The sequence below is a fragment of the Neomonachus schauinslandi genome, chromosome X, assembly GCF_002201575.2.
Source record: "Neomonachus schauinslandi chromosome X, ASM220157v2, whole genome shotgun sequence".
Lineage (NCBI taxonomy): Eukaryota > Metazoa > Chordata > Mammalia > Carnivora > Phocidae > Neomonachus > Neomonachus schauinslandi.
Window position 1 is genome coordinate 36502091 of NC_058419.1, and position 14588 is coordinate 36516678.

Genomic DNA, 14588 nt, shown 5'->3' on the forward strand with positions numbered 1-14588 from the left:
AAAATGAACTATCGGGACTTCATCAGGATAAAAAGCTTTTGCAAAGCAAAGGAAACAGTCAACAAAACCAAAAGACAACCGACAGAATGGGAGAAGATATTTGCAAATGACAGATCAGATAAAGGGCTAGTATCCAAAATCTATAAAGAACTTATCAAACTCAACACCCAAAGAACAAAGAATCCAATCAAGAAATGGGCAGAAGACATGAACAGACATTTTTCCAAAGAAGACATCCAAATGGCCAACAGACACATGAAAAAGTGCTCAATATCGCTCGGCATCAGGGAAATCCAAATCAAAACCTCAATGAGATACCACCTCACACCAGTCAGAATGGCTAAAATTAACAAGTCAGGAAACGACAGATGTTGGCGAGGATGCAGAGAAAGGGGAACCCTCCTACACTGTTGGTGGGAATGCAAGCTGGTGCAGCCACTCTGGAAAACAGTATGGAGGTTCCTCAAACAGTTGAAAATAGAGCTACCATATGATCCAGCAATTGCACTACTGGGTATTTACCCCAAAGATACAAAAGTAGGGATCCGAAAGGGTACATGCACCCCGATGTTTATAGCAGCAATGTCCACAATAGCCAAACTGTGGAAAGAGCCAAGATGTCCATCAACAGATGAATGCATAAGGAAGATGTGGTATACATATACAATGGAATATTATGCAGCCATCAAAAGGAATGAGATCTTGCCATTTGCAATGACGTGGATGGAACTGGAGGGTATTATGCTGAGCGAAATAAGTCAATCAGAGAAAGACATGTATCATATGACCTCACTGATATGAGGAATTCTTAATCTCAGGAAACAAACTGAGGGTTGCTGGAGTGGGGATTGGGGTGGGAGGGATGGGGTGACTGGGTGATAGACACTGGGGAGGGTATGTGCTCTGGTAAGCGCTGTGAAATGTGCAAGACTGTTGAATCTCAGATCTGTACCTCTGAAACAAATAATGCAATATATGTTAAGAAAAAAAAAAAGAAGATAGCAGGAGGGGAAGAATGAAGGGGGGGAATCAGAGGGGTAGACGAACCATGAGAGACGATGGACTCTGAAAAACAAACTGAGGGTTCTAGAGGGGAGGGGGGTGGGAGGATGGGTTAGCCTGGTGATGGGTATTAAAGAGGGCACGTTCTGCATGGAGCACTGGGTGTTATGCACAAACAATGAATCATGGAACACTACATCTAAAACTAATGATGTAATGTATGGGGATTAACATAACAATAAAAAAATTAAAAAGAAAAAAGAAAGGTATTTCAAATACAGCACTTAAATGTCATCTGACCCCAGAGAAAGTATAAGCCGATGTGAGAGTGAATTTATAAACAGAAAAAATTGGAGCTAAGAGAGTACCTTAGAGAGAATCCACTCTATCCCGACCTATCTTCCAACCTCTTATTTCACAAACAGAAAAAAAAGGCCCAGAGAAGAAGAATGATTTGCTCAAGGTCACAGAGCCAACCAATAAATCCAGATCTACTAAATCATAGAAGCAAGGCATTTATTATTAAGCATATATATGATACAGTATACATAGGAGATGTGAAAATGGAATGGCCGCTATACATACATTTTCTTCATTTGCCCCAAAATTTCAGACTGACATATTTAAATGTAAAGTGAAAAATGTACTCTGAAGTCAAATATAATAATACATGGTATAAGAATCATTTACTACTTGTCCAAATGCCTATGCCACGGTTTACCTCCATTACAGTTGGCTTTCTTGTCACTTCTAGACACCTGTATTCATTTGTTTGATTCCACCATAATTCCATCAGTGTGTCCCTGATAATGAGTAAGGGTATAGATCCTGCAAAGAAAATGTCTGAATTATATTAGAAAATGACCACTGTTGAAGAATCTCTTCCACTTCCAACTTTAAGTCCAGTGGAGTACAAAGAAAGAGGAAAGATTTCAAATTCAAAGTCATCGTTTTTGGAAGATGCCAAATTTTACAGGGGTATAAATGCTCTAAGTTATATTTCTGTCCACTTAAATCAGAACATTGCAGATTTCTTTCTGCCTCCCATAGTCATTTTTTATTCTACTCTGACCTAATTTAGGCTATTTCAGCTAAGCCCAAAACATCTAAACATCTGCCGGCAATTTGATTAAAGAACTGAAAAAAAAACTAGGGCCTCTACCTTTTGAATGACTTAAATAATAAACAAATACTTTTTCAATAAGAACTTTATAGTTGTTATGGCAGTGCAAAAGCTCTCCTGTAGATTTCATTGAATTTCAGTGAAAAATATGAGCTGATACCTTAGCCAGAAAATACCAATGACCATTTGATGTTCCTATTTAGGCCTTGTGAGTGAGACTCAAGTGGTGTTTTGACTAACAGTTTAAGTGGCCCAGACCTTGCTTGGTTTATTAAATCATCAGATAAAAAGTACTTGAAGTTAGGCAGACATTCTTTCCTGTTTAAAAGTACATAAGAAGAATTGACCATATTATTCTGGTAATAGAGTTTCCAAAACAATGCTAACAAACAGATTGCTTGTATAGACGTAGCCAAAGTAAGCTGATGTAATTGTTCAGATCATTTAAATAACTTCTTCGTACCTACCTGTCAGCTCCCTCTAACCCCTGTGGCTTTGCCTAAAATCTATGGGCATTTTAGTTTGTTTCTCTGGCTTGCCTTATCTAGATAATTGTTCCAAATATCCACTTTGCTGGTGAAGAGTTAGCCACTGGGAACCGAGTACTACAATTCAATGTGAGCATTACTTTCGTAAAGAGAAATGCTATTTCTACTGGATTTCTGGTGACCTTTTCCATCACTTTGTATCCAACAGATGTGAGTTTTGGCTTGTGTTGCCTTTAGGGGGATGTTTGTAAAAATGGGAACCTTATCTGTGTTACACACACATGCACATGCACACAGTGAAACTTAATAGCATTTGATCGTTCTGGCCTTGGCCAGATCATTCTTTTTTGGTAATTATTTGATCATTTTGAAGGGAGGGGGAACAGGAATAACTTCAATGCAAAGAAACTTCTTGAGATATGGTGAGGAATTTCTGAAATAAACTGCCATGACAGAATCTGCTGTAGCACAATTATTAATATTGAAAGCTCTCAGAATTTTGGGTTTCTGGCTTGAAGAAAAAATAAAGCATTTAGGTCAGAAGAAAAGAACCTACCTGCAAAAATAAAACTACGCATTTTTGGTGAATTAAATTAAATCTGCATACTTTGCATTTATTGCATACTTGAGATATTACTATTCATATGCTGAAACGTGGCCTAGGATTTCCACCTATAGGCTGCTTGATGGTCCAGAGACGAAGATTCCGGTAGGTGGTTTTGAGAGGTTTATTTTTAGAAAATGAAACTTTCAGTAAGAAACAAAGGAGGGAATTGCTTGGGACGATTCCGGCAGCAGACCAGGCTGCTCTAGCATTTTTAAGCTCCGTATTTGTTTTATTCCTGCTCTAGGGTGGACTTGTATCTTGTACTTGATACTTTATTGGATTTGAGTTGTGGTCTTTCATTTTTTAGATATACCATCAGTGCTTGTGGTACTTGAGAGACACGCACATATTAAGAATGATAATGTCTAAGTATAAAATTAAGCAGAATGCCCTTATGCCAAAGCTAGCTTTCTTATCTAGTGTGAAAAGTTGTAAAGCTGTGTAAGAACTTCCTGTTAATGAATTGCAATTTTTGTAGTAAATGGGAAGAGCCCATCACTTTCAACCATCGTAGTCAACCTTCAGAAATCCATAACTGTAACATCCACGTACTCTACCCATTCTTCGCCCTCAAAAAGAAAAGCCTTTTTTACAACTCCCCAAACGACTTGATAGAGCCAAAAAAAGACTAAATGAAGAAGCAGGGAAGAAGGGCCTGCAGTGTGAAGGTCATTTTCACCAATTTGCAGCCGATTTTGCCATCCAACTTCATCGATGAGTAGGTTTCAGGGAACCTAACATCCCAGGAGCTGCCCCTCAACACCTGCACACACACATACCGAGGCAACATCCTCGGTGGCACCCGAACAAGTAGGTGGCAGTGGCCTTTTATTTTAGCCTAAGGTGGCCAACCATTTCCACGTACACTTAAGCTGGGCTTGGCCATTCCATGCCTTTTCCCACAAAGTTCAACATAGCCCAAAATACTCATTGCCACCACCTGCCTTCCAACTTAGAAAACCTGTTGACAGTTCTCTGGTCTTATACAACCCTTAAAACTGACCCTTGGAAGACAAGACAAACAAGAGGCTTTGAGTTTTTATGGGGAGTGCTGGAGGTACTTAGATGGTGGTGGTAACAGACGGAAAAGCTTGCAAAGAATGAGTATGGACAAGCGCGTTAAAACACAGGACGAAACCACCAAATTGTCGAACTCTTTAGATGACCAAATTGAGATGGACTTCCCCAATAAAAAAAAGTGTAGTTCCTGAATTAAAACATTAACGTCACTGTTTTCTCACTCAGGAAAATCCAGACGTGTAACAGTACATGAAAACCAGCTCCGAACAAACTGTAAATTCATTTTTCAAAGGTCAGGTCAAATTTAGTTTGAATTTCAGATCATGGCAAGTTCTCACCTTGTGGTCACTATATTGCTAAGTTCAACACATCAGACTCATAGTAAGGTTACATTTTAAATTGTGCAATACTGTCGATTAGCTTTTATAAATATGCACGTTTAACCAGTTACTGGGATTGATCTCTCCAAATTTTATCTAAGAAATAAAATGAATTTGTCAAAACTCTACATCAAAGAGAAATAAAAGGTAAAATTGGGGGAGGATAGTATAGAAGGCTAGATTCTATATCCGGTGTCGTCTTTTAGCCTCATAAATTCGGAATAAACATATCAAGTGAGATTATAAAATAATGAGATTGATATTTTCATAAGCATGCTGGAATGTATGTGCCCAAATGAATGCTATTCTTCAAAGTAATCACCTTAAGCTGCACCCATATTCCAAGGCTGTCATTACTCAAATCACTGTGGACGTCTGCTTTTGGGAGGACTTTCAAAATCCATAAAACCACCTCTGAATATCCTCAATGGTAGAAAACCATGATCCTATAAGATAAAAATTTTTCAGGGGCGCCTGGGTGGCTCAGTCGGTTAAGCGACTGCCTTCGGCTCAGGTCATGATCCTGGAGTCCAGGGATCGAGTCCCGCATCGGGCTCCCTGCTCGGCGGGGAGCCTGCTTCTCCCTCTGACCCTCCCCCCTCTCATGTGCTCTCTCTCTCTCATTCTCTCTCTGTCAAATAATAAATAAAATCTTTAAAAAAAAAAAAGATAAAAATTTTTCAAACAGTCAAAAATAATTTTAGGTCCATATTTGGTAAAAAGGTGGGTGATCAAGCTGAGTTCTACTTTTTCTGGTTCAAGTGCTAATACATAATAGGCACTTTAATAGGCACAAATATAAAACAAAATGGTTTCTTGTGTGATTTGTAAAGTGACCTGAAACTGCTCTTTGGGAACCAGCTAATTTTTTTCTTATCAACTTTACTGAGGAATGACGTGTACAATTACCTGCATCCCTTTAAAATGTACAATTCAGTGAGTTTTTGCAGTTGTATATATCCCTGGAACCACCACCAACATTAAGATACAAAAATTCCCACCACACCCAGAGTCCTCGTTCCTCTTTGCAGTCTGAAATCTAGTTTTAAACATGCTTGGAGCAGTTAAGTGGCCGCCAAAGCCTCCCAAGGAAGAAACATTAAAGAACACCATATTTAGGTATAGAACCTCCACTGATTTGGCAACAACCATAATGACTTAACCCTTGAAACATCTGTGTTTAAATAGTAAAACACATCCCAAGTTCCAATAGTTTGTCAGAAATAAACCCAGAATTGGCTTCCCAAACCTTACCTGAGCCATAAGAAATGACACTTTATGATGCAGAGGTTCTGACAACTAGGCTGTTAGCCGGAAGAAGGGGCAATACAGAAAAGCCCCAGGCTTTGTAGAAAAATGGAGGGCGGCGGTAGCTGGACCCAGGAGGAGCTCTGGTAGCAGAACTAGGAGGTAGCTATACGGGGAGGACGGCAGCAGCTAGCTGAATGTTCAAGTTATTTGAAAGTCACATGTATTTCCTGTGTAAGGTCTAGTTACATGATTTAAGGTAAGGCTTCAGCACTTTGTGGTCCCGCCTTGCAGGACTTCTTTTATGACAGATATTCAGTGATCAGTTTAAATAACCAAAGCAATGCAGCCTGTAGTCCAACAAGCACAGTGATAACTGTACTTAGTATACTTGGACAGAAGAAGCAGAATTCTCAAGTAACTAACAGGATCATTAGAACCAATGACACTAAAATGAATGTCATGTGAGCTCATGAGGAAACCTCTAAACCCAAAGGGTTAACACATTAGTCTCTGGCTTCCTTAATGTAAAGGCAGTCTAATTTGATAAATTATTAGCTTTAAAAATTTTAACTGTTCGGGGCGCCTGGGTGGCTCAGTTGGTTAAGCGACTGCCTTTGGCTCAGGTCATGATCCTGGAGTCCCGGGATCGAGTCCCGCATCGGGCTCCCTGCTCGGCGGGGAGTCTGCTTCTCCCTCTGACCCTCCTCCCTCTCATGCTCTCTGTCTCTCATTCTCTCTGTCTCAAATAAATAAATAAAATCTTAAAAAAAAAAAAAGTTTTAACTGTTCAAATTGCTCCTTTAACAAAGCAAAAGTAAACTCACGTGTTTTCTTATTTCAATTGTAAAAGGAAAGACTTTCTCAAGGACATTTCAGTTAAGTATAAACAAACACATCCTTCTCAAGTGGAAACATTTTGTCTTTGTTTCTTATAACATAGGAATGCACACCAGTGATAGTATTCAAGAAAATACCAATATTTAAACCTTTCACAGAATTATGTTTCAAGATTTCTCAAAAACGAGGTTGAAACTGAGGTTGAAACAATGAATGTAGTTTGGAACTCACATTTGACACAAGACAAAGAATAGTAAAAAACACAGGTGGTGTTTAATTCACTTTCTTAACCTAGGTGACAGCCCGATCACACATCACCATACAGAAAATGTTTGCATCAAACTTAAGGTTAAAATTAGATCTCTTGGGCTTAATCATGAAAAGGGAAAATTCCAAATGTGTCTGTGTAAATGGCATTTTGGCTTTGCAGACTACAATTTTAAAAGCTAAAACCTCCTTGAGGAATTTCATTTGGATGATTTCCGTAAGAAGCGCAAAGTTAGTGTCATCTTCAAATGTGTTAAAAAATATTGTACAATAAAATGATTTTGTGTATTTTTAGCTTCAGTATGAAGAAAAATAAAGCACTGAGTTTCTTCCCCCCGAATTGTCTGGCTGCTCAGAATCAAGGTGTTTTGTTTCTCCATTTTCCCATCATTTACAGCCACCTATTATTAATAAACATTTGTGAACAATGGATTTTACACTAGAATTTAACCACCATACACTAAAAGGAGACCTCTGCAGTTCCATATATTTTGAAAAGCAGATGATTGAGAATAAACATTAGTATCATTCTACCTTTTTATTTACCATTAGAGCTGTGACTATCAAATATTTAAAAACTGAATAAGCATTCATAAAGAACTTTGAGGGGTGCCTGGGTGGCTCAGTCGTTGGTCATCTGCCTTCGGCTCAGGTCATGATCCCAGGGTCCTGGGATCGAGCCCCGTGTTGGGCTCCCCGCTCAGCAGGAAGCCTGCTTCTCCCTCCCACTCCCCCTGCTTGTGTTCCCTCTCTCGCTGTGTCTCTCTCTGTCAAATAAATAAGTAAAATCTTAAAAAAAATAAAGAAAGAACTTTGAGATAATGACATAAAGGGACCAAGACAGTTATAAAGCTTGAGCTTACACATTGAGCAACATTACAGGCCTTATCCTGAAAATTTCTTATTCTTTATTGAGTACCCAAAGTATAATACATGTTGTGCAGAACAGTTTGAATCTGTGGACCAGCAAGAATTTACATAAACTAAAACTAATGATGTAATGTATGGTATTAACATAACATTATAATTTTTTAAAACTTTAATAATAAAGAAATCTATTTTTAAAGGGAAAAAAAGAATTTACATAAACTGAGGTTAAGCTGGTCATTATTAAACTAGTATAGTCTAAGTACATTTGGGCAGTATTTCCTCAAGTATCAGTTGGTGCTGTAAGATTTTTTTTTTTTTTTTTTTTTGTAATGGGGCGCCTGGGTGGCTCAGTTGGTTAAACATTGGACTCTTGATTTAGGCTCAGGTCATGACCTCAGGGTTGTGAGATCAAGCCCCACATGGGCTCCACACTGGACATGCTTATACATGGAGCCTGCTTAAGATTCTTCCTCTCCCTCTGCCCCTCCCCAACCCACACTTGCAAGAGCGCTGTCTCAAAAAAATAATTTTTTTTACCTTGCCCCTAATTAAATCAGATTCGAAGTTTTAATGTTTTTATTTTACTAACATTAACTTTAGGCCACCAGAAAACTGGTTAGCATACCAGAACAGCTTAACTTTCAGCCAAATAACTCGCTTGCAAGTCCTGGCCTAATTATTTAAAGTATGATTGGGTGTATAACATCTACACATTAGTTAGGTGAGTAAGGACAACTAAATAGGCAGTAACATAACTGAAAAGATCTGCAACTGGCATATTCAATAAACTCCTACAACTCAATAATAAAAAAAAAAAAACTTCAACATACCTCAAAAAGAAATAGATACAACTGGCAAATAAGCACATGAAAAAGTGCTCAACACAATCTGGGAAATGAAAACCACAACGAGATACAACTTACTACACACCTACCACAATGGCTAAAATCAAAGACTGACACTACCAAATGTGGACAGGGCTGAAAAACAAGTGGAACTCTCATACATTGCTGATGGGAGTGTAAAATGGTATACTCAAATTTGGAAACATGTCCTGCAGTTCCTTACAAAACTAAACACACACCTAAACTGTGACCCAGCAATTCCATTCCAAAAGGAATGAAAACAAATGCTCAGAGGCTTGTACAAAAATGTTCATAGTGATAAGGAAAAATCTGTGTCCTAAGATGGCCGACTGAGCCAGCAAGGGAGTTCCAGCCTCTGCCCCGGGGCTCTTCCACGTTCTTCTCCCTGCTCTGCTTCCCACACGTGCCAGTCCGGGTTCTTCTCCCTGCTCTGCTTTGCGCATGTGCCAAGAGTGCCCAGTATGTGGAAGTAGAAGTGTATAAATTGCCCCCTTTGTGCTCTGGGCTCAGACCTTTGGAGACCACTGTCCTCTGAGCCCCCTGGGGTTAAATAAACCTCCTATCCTCCAAGATCTCCAGGTGCTGCTCGGTTCTTCCATCAGGTGATCCAGTCCAGGTTCTGTAACATTTGGTTCCCTGACCGGGAAACCCAACCGCGCTGGCCCATTGTTGCCATCGGTCTGGGGGCAATGGCAGGGTGGTGACGGAATGAGGGATCCTAACGGAGAAGGCATGCCCTGCCTGATTTTCGGCAGTCTCCTGCCCTGGTCACCTTGGGCCGGCCCCGCTCCACTGTTCCCGCCGGACTCGAGGAGACTTGGCAGGTGAGGACCTGGTCCCGACATCGGATCACGGTAAGGCCTGGGGCCCCAGGACCCAGACAGGCCCACCCCCACTGGGGTGGAATGGGAGGCTGATCACCTCCCAGAGACCTCTTAGAGGTCTCCCAGGTAGGGATTCCCAGGGAGGGAATGTAATAACTTCTGGAGTGAACGTGTGAGTGAATGTGCAATCCGACCTGGCTTACTTATAAGCGGACTGATTCTGTGACTCCACGGGTGGGCACCCTTAAGAACCCCAGAAGCCCCCAGAGTCTGAGTGGGCCCGTCTGTGATTCCATGGTGAACGGCATATGGTCTATGGCGGCATCAGAAGTTTCCGATCATAAGTCACAACGCTGAGACCGCTACGGCTAAGCTTCACCTAAGCTCCTTCAGGACACGGCCAGACGGGCATCTGATTGGTCTCCTCACCTCAGGAGGCACCCCCCCCCTTTGTCTGTCTCTGCGCCACCACACACGGGGACATCACCATGGGGTCAGGGCAGAGTAAACCTACGGTTCTAGAGACCATGATCAAAAATTTCAAGAAGGGGTTTTCGGAAGACTACAGAGTCAGGATGAACCCTGGCAAGTTGAGAACCCTATGTGAATTGGAATGGCCCACCTTTGATGTCGGGTGGACTTCAGAAGGGACACTGGATGTCCCAAGGATTCATCGAGTATGGCGAGTCGTAACAGGAGAACCAGGACACCCTGACCAGTTCCCATACATTGACTCCTGGCTAGGAATTGTTCAGATCCTTCCCCCCACCCCGCCCCGGGTGCAATTTGCTTGCAATAGTCAGGGACAGGCCAGGGTCTTAATCGCCTCATCCAAGCCACCGAAAGAAAATCAGCAAAAGCCCCAGTCTACACAAATCCTAGCCGGAGATCCCGAGGATGAACCGATCCTGCCCCCACTGTATGTAACCCTGAGAGTCTACACCTGGCCCTTCAGCTCCAGACACTCTGCTGCCATCGGTTTCACCGGCGCCCCCAGGCCCAGAGGATCCACCGGCGCCCCCAGGCCCAAAGGATCCACTTTCTCCAGGACCAGCAGCCAGGTTGCACCCCAGGCTGGGTGCAAGTGCCCTCCAAATGCCGGTACGAGAGACGCGGGAACCCGAGAGGCACGATGAACACGGGACGGTCCAACCCGGCCATTCCATGATGTATTATCAGCCCTTCTCCACCACCAACCTCCTCAGCTAAGAAACATAACGCCCCATCCTACTCTGAGAAACCACAGGCTATGGTAGACCTCATAGAATCCCCCTTCCAGACTCATCAGGCCAACCTGGGAAGACTGCCAACAGTTACTCCGCACCCTGTTTAACAGAGAGGAAAGGAGGAGAATAATGAAAGGTGCACGGCAGTACCTGGAAGAGCACACACCCTGCTGCCTGGGCTAACACAGCCGCACCTGAAGAACGCCCAGCATGAGACTTCACCACATCTGAGGGATGGGCCCACATCCGCGGGTACCAGGAGGCCTGCCTCCAGGGAATCTGGGCAGGAGCTAAGAAACCCACAAACATGACTAAGGTATCCTTGGTCACTCAACAACCAGGGGAGTCCCCCGGGGACTATTACGAAAGACTATGTGAAGCCTACAGGATATACACTCCATTTGACCCCGAGGCACAGGAAAGCCAACAGATGGTAAACACCTCCTTCATAGCTCAGGCCGCCCCAGACATCAGAAAAAAACTTCAGAAACTAGAGGGTTTTCCCAGGATGAACATCACGCAGCTAATAGAGATTGCCAATAAGGTTTACATGAACAGGGAGGTTGCAGCTGAACGGGAAGCCAACAAAAAGATGAAAAAGAAAGTCAGCCTCCTTACCGCCACCCTGAAAGAAAAGGACAACACAAAGGCAGGGAGACCCCGACCACTGAAAGGGGGGAGACCCAGAACCCCCTTGGCAAGGGATTAATGTGCCTACTGTAAGGAAAAAGGGCATTGGAAAAACGAATGTCCCAACCGGGGAAAGGCCCAGAAGCCCAGCCGCTACAAGGAAGAACCCCGATAGGAGGACTTCATAGGCCTGAGGGAATGGACTCAGACTGAGGGGGACCAGGCTCTTTCCTCCTTGGCCCCCATGAGCCCACAGTCAGAATGAAGGTGGGGGGCCAACCCGTGACTTTTATGGTTGGTACTGGAGCCGAGCACTCTGTTGTCACCTCCCCAGTGGCCCCTTTCAGCAAAAGGACTGCAACCATCCTTGGGGCCACCAGAGCGCGGGCGATACAACAGCCCTTTCACCAGGCTCGCCAGTGCGAACTCGGGGGCCACAAGGTCCGACACGAATTCCTTTATCTGCCTGATTGTTCCATCCCTCTCCTGGGCCGAGACATACTCTCCAAACTTAGGGCTCAGATAACCTTTAAGCCCACTGGACACACTAGCCTCCAATTGAACCCAAGGCAAGAGGGGATGGGGTCTCTGGTACTAGAAATTACCACACCAAGGGAAGAAGAATGGAGGCTATTCCGTGCCCAGGCCCAACCGAATAGCCCACCGGAGTTCAGACTTGCCTTCCCTTCAGTATGGGCTGAAAACAACCCACCTGGACCAGCCTGGAATCAGGCCCCTATCATTGTTGAACTGATTCCAGGAGCCCAACCTCAGAGGCAAAGGCAACACCCCCTTCCACAAGAAGCTAAGATCGGCATCCAAGAACATCTGACCAAACTCGAAGAAGCAGGTATTCTAGTCAAGTGCCAGTCGGCCTGGAATACCCCACTCCTGCCAGTCAAGAAGCCAGGAGGGGGATACCGACCAGTTCAAGACCTGCGGGCCATCAACAAGGTGACCATCTCTCTGCACCCAGTGGTCCCGAATCCATACACCCTCCTCAGCCAAATCCCAGGTTTGGCCAGATGGTTCACTTGCCTAGATCTGAAGGATGCCTTCTGCCTCCACTTAGCTCCCCAGAGCCAGCCCCTATTTGCCTTTGAATGGTCTGAACCTGATACAGGGCGCCAGATGCAACTGACTTGGACGCGCCTCCCGCAGGGGTTTAAAAACTCACCAACCCTCTTTGGGGAAGCACTGGCCATGGACCTCGCCAGCTTCCCAAGAGAGGCCACACGACGCACCCTCCTCCAGTATGTAGATGACCTCCTTCTCGCCAGTGACACACAAGAAGACTGCACAAGAGGCACAAAGGCCCTCCTAGAGCTCCTGTCAGACTCGGGATACCGAGCCTCATGGAAGAAGGCACAAATCTGCCAACAACAGGTCCGATACCTTGGTTTCCTCCTCACCCAAGGGAAGAGAGAACTAGGGCCGGAGAGAAAGAAAGTCATCATCTCCCTGCCACAGCCGCAGGCAAAAAGGGGCCTACGAGAATTCCTGGGAGCTGCAGGATTCTGCTGCATCTGGATCCCTGGGTTCTCAGCAATAGCAAGACCCCTCTATGATCTCTTAGGGGGACCAGATCGAAAACCCCCTGTCTGGACTGAGGAAGCAGAAGCCGCTTTCACAGAGATAAAGACTGCCCTGGGGAGGGCTCCAGCCCTGGGCCTACCAGATATAGAGAAACCCTTCAATCTCTGTGCATGAAAAGGAAAAGATAGCACTTGGGGTACTCACCCAGACTGTTGGGCCCTGGCAATGGCCAGTTGCATATCTGTCAAAGAAGCTGGACCCCGTGGCAGCGGGATGGCCACCGTGCCTCAGGGCGCTGGCAGCCACAGTCCTACTCTTCAAGGAGAAAGACAAGCCTACCCTGGGGCAAGAACTTAACGTCAAGTTCCCTCATGCAGTTGTGTCCCTCATGAACACACAGGGATACCGCTTCCTTTCCAACTCTCGGCTAGCACAATACCAAGGGCTCCTCTGCGAAAACCCGTGGGTCACACTCGAAACAGTAAAGACATTAAACCCAGCAACTTTTCTCCCCATGGACAAGGAGGAACCAGACCATGACTGTTCCGAGGTGACTGATGAGGTCTACGAGAGCCGTCCAGATCTGCGGGCTCAAGCCATAAAGAATCCAGAGCTCACGCTGTCCAGCGATGGCAGCAGTTACCAACAAGAGGGTGCCCGGAAAGTGGGTTATGCAGTAACCACAACCAATGAAGTCCTAGAAGCTAAGGCATTACCAGCTGGATGGTCAGCTCAACAGGCTGAACTATATGCCTTAGTCCAAGCCCTCACCCTTGGTGAAGGCAAGTGAGTCAACATCTATACTGACTCTCAGTACGTCTTTGCTACTGTACATATACATGGAGCCATCTACAAGGAAAGGGGCCTCCTAACCACTGCAGGAAAAGCTATCAAAAACAAGGAGGAGATACTGAGATTCCTCAAAGCCGTCTGGCTTCCAAAGGAAGTAGCAATCCTGCAATGTAAGGGACACCAGAAAGGAGACGACAACCCCACAACACAGGGAAATCATCTGGCAGATGAGGCAGCCAAGACCACAGCCAGTGAGGACATGGACAGAGCCCCTTCCCTCGCCATGGCCCTGACACCCCCGGAAGAAGTCCCTCCACCCAGTTACACTAAAAAGGAAAAGGAATGGGCCATGGCTGAGGGAGCCACCCTGACTGAAAAGGGATGGTGGATGATGCCAGATGGGCACGTCTTCATTCCAACAGCAACTGGAGGGCATCTAGTCAAGGAACACCACAGACTCACTCATCTGGGGGAAACTGCATTAGAGGCCCTTCTCAAGAAGCACTACTACATCAGTCAGCTGCTGGCACTATGCCAAGCGAGTGAACGGTACATAACGTGCTAAAAACAATGCTCGGTTGGCACCACGGCCCCCGCCGTGTCCAGAAGGTGGGAGCAACCCCCTTCGAGGATCCAAGAGGTAGACTTCACAGATGTGCAGCTCTGGGTGGGTCGAAGCTTTCCCGACCAGGACGGAGCAAAGCCGGGAGGTAGCTAAAGTCCTCTTGCGGGAGATCGTGTCCCAGTTCGGCCTGCCATTAACAATCCATAGTGACAATGGACCCGCATTTGTGGCAGACATTGTACAGGTCTTGACCAAATCTGTCAACATCACCTGCAGACTCCACACCGCTACCGGCCCCAAAGTT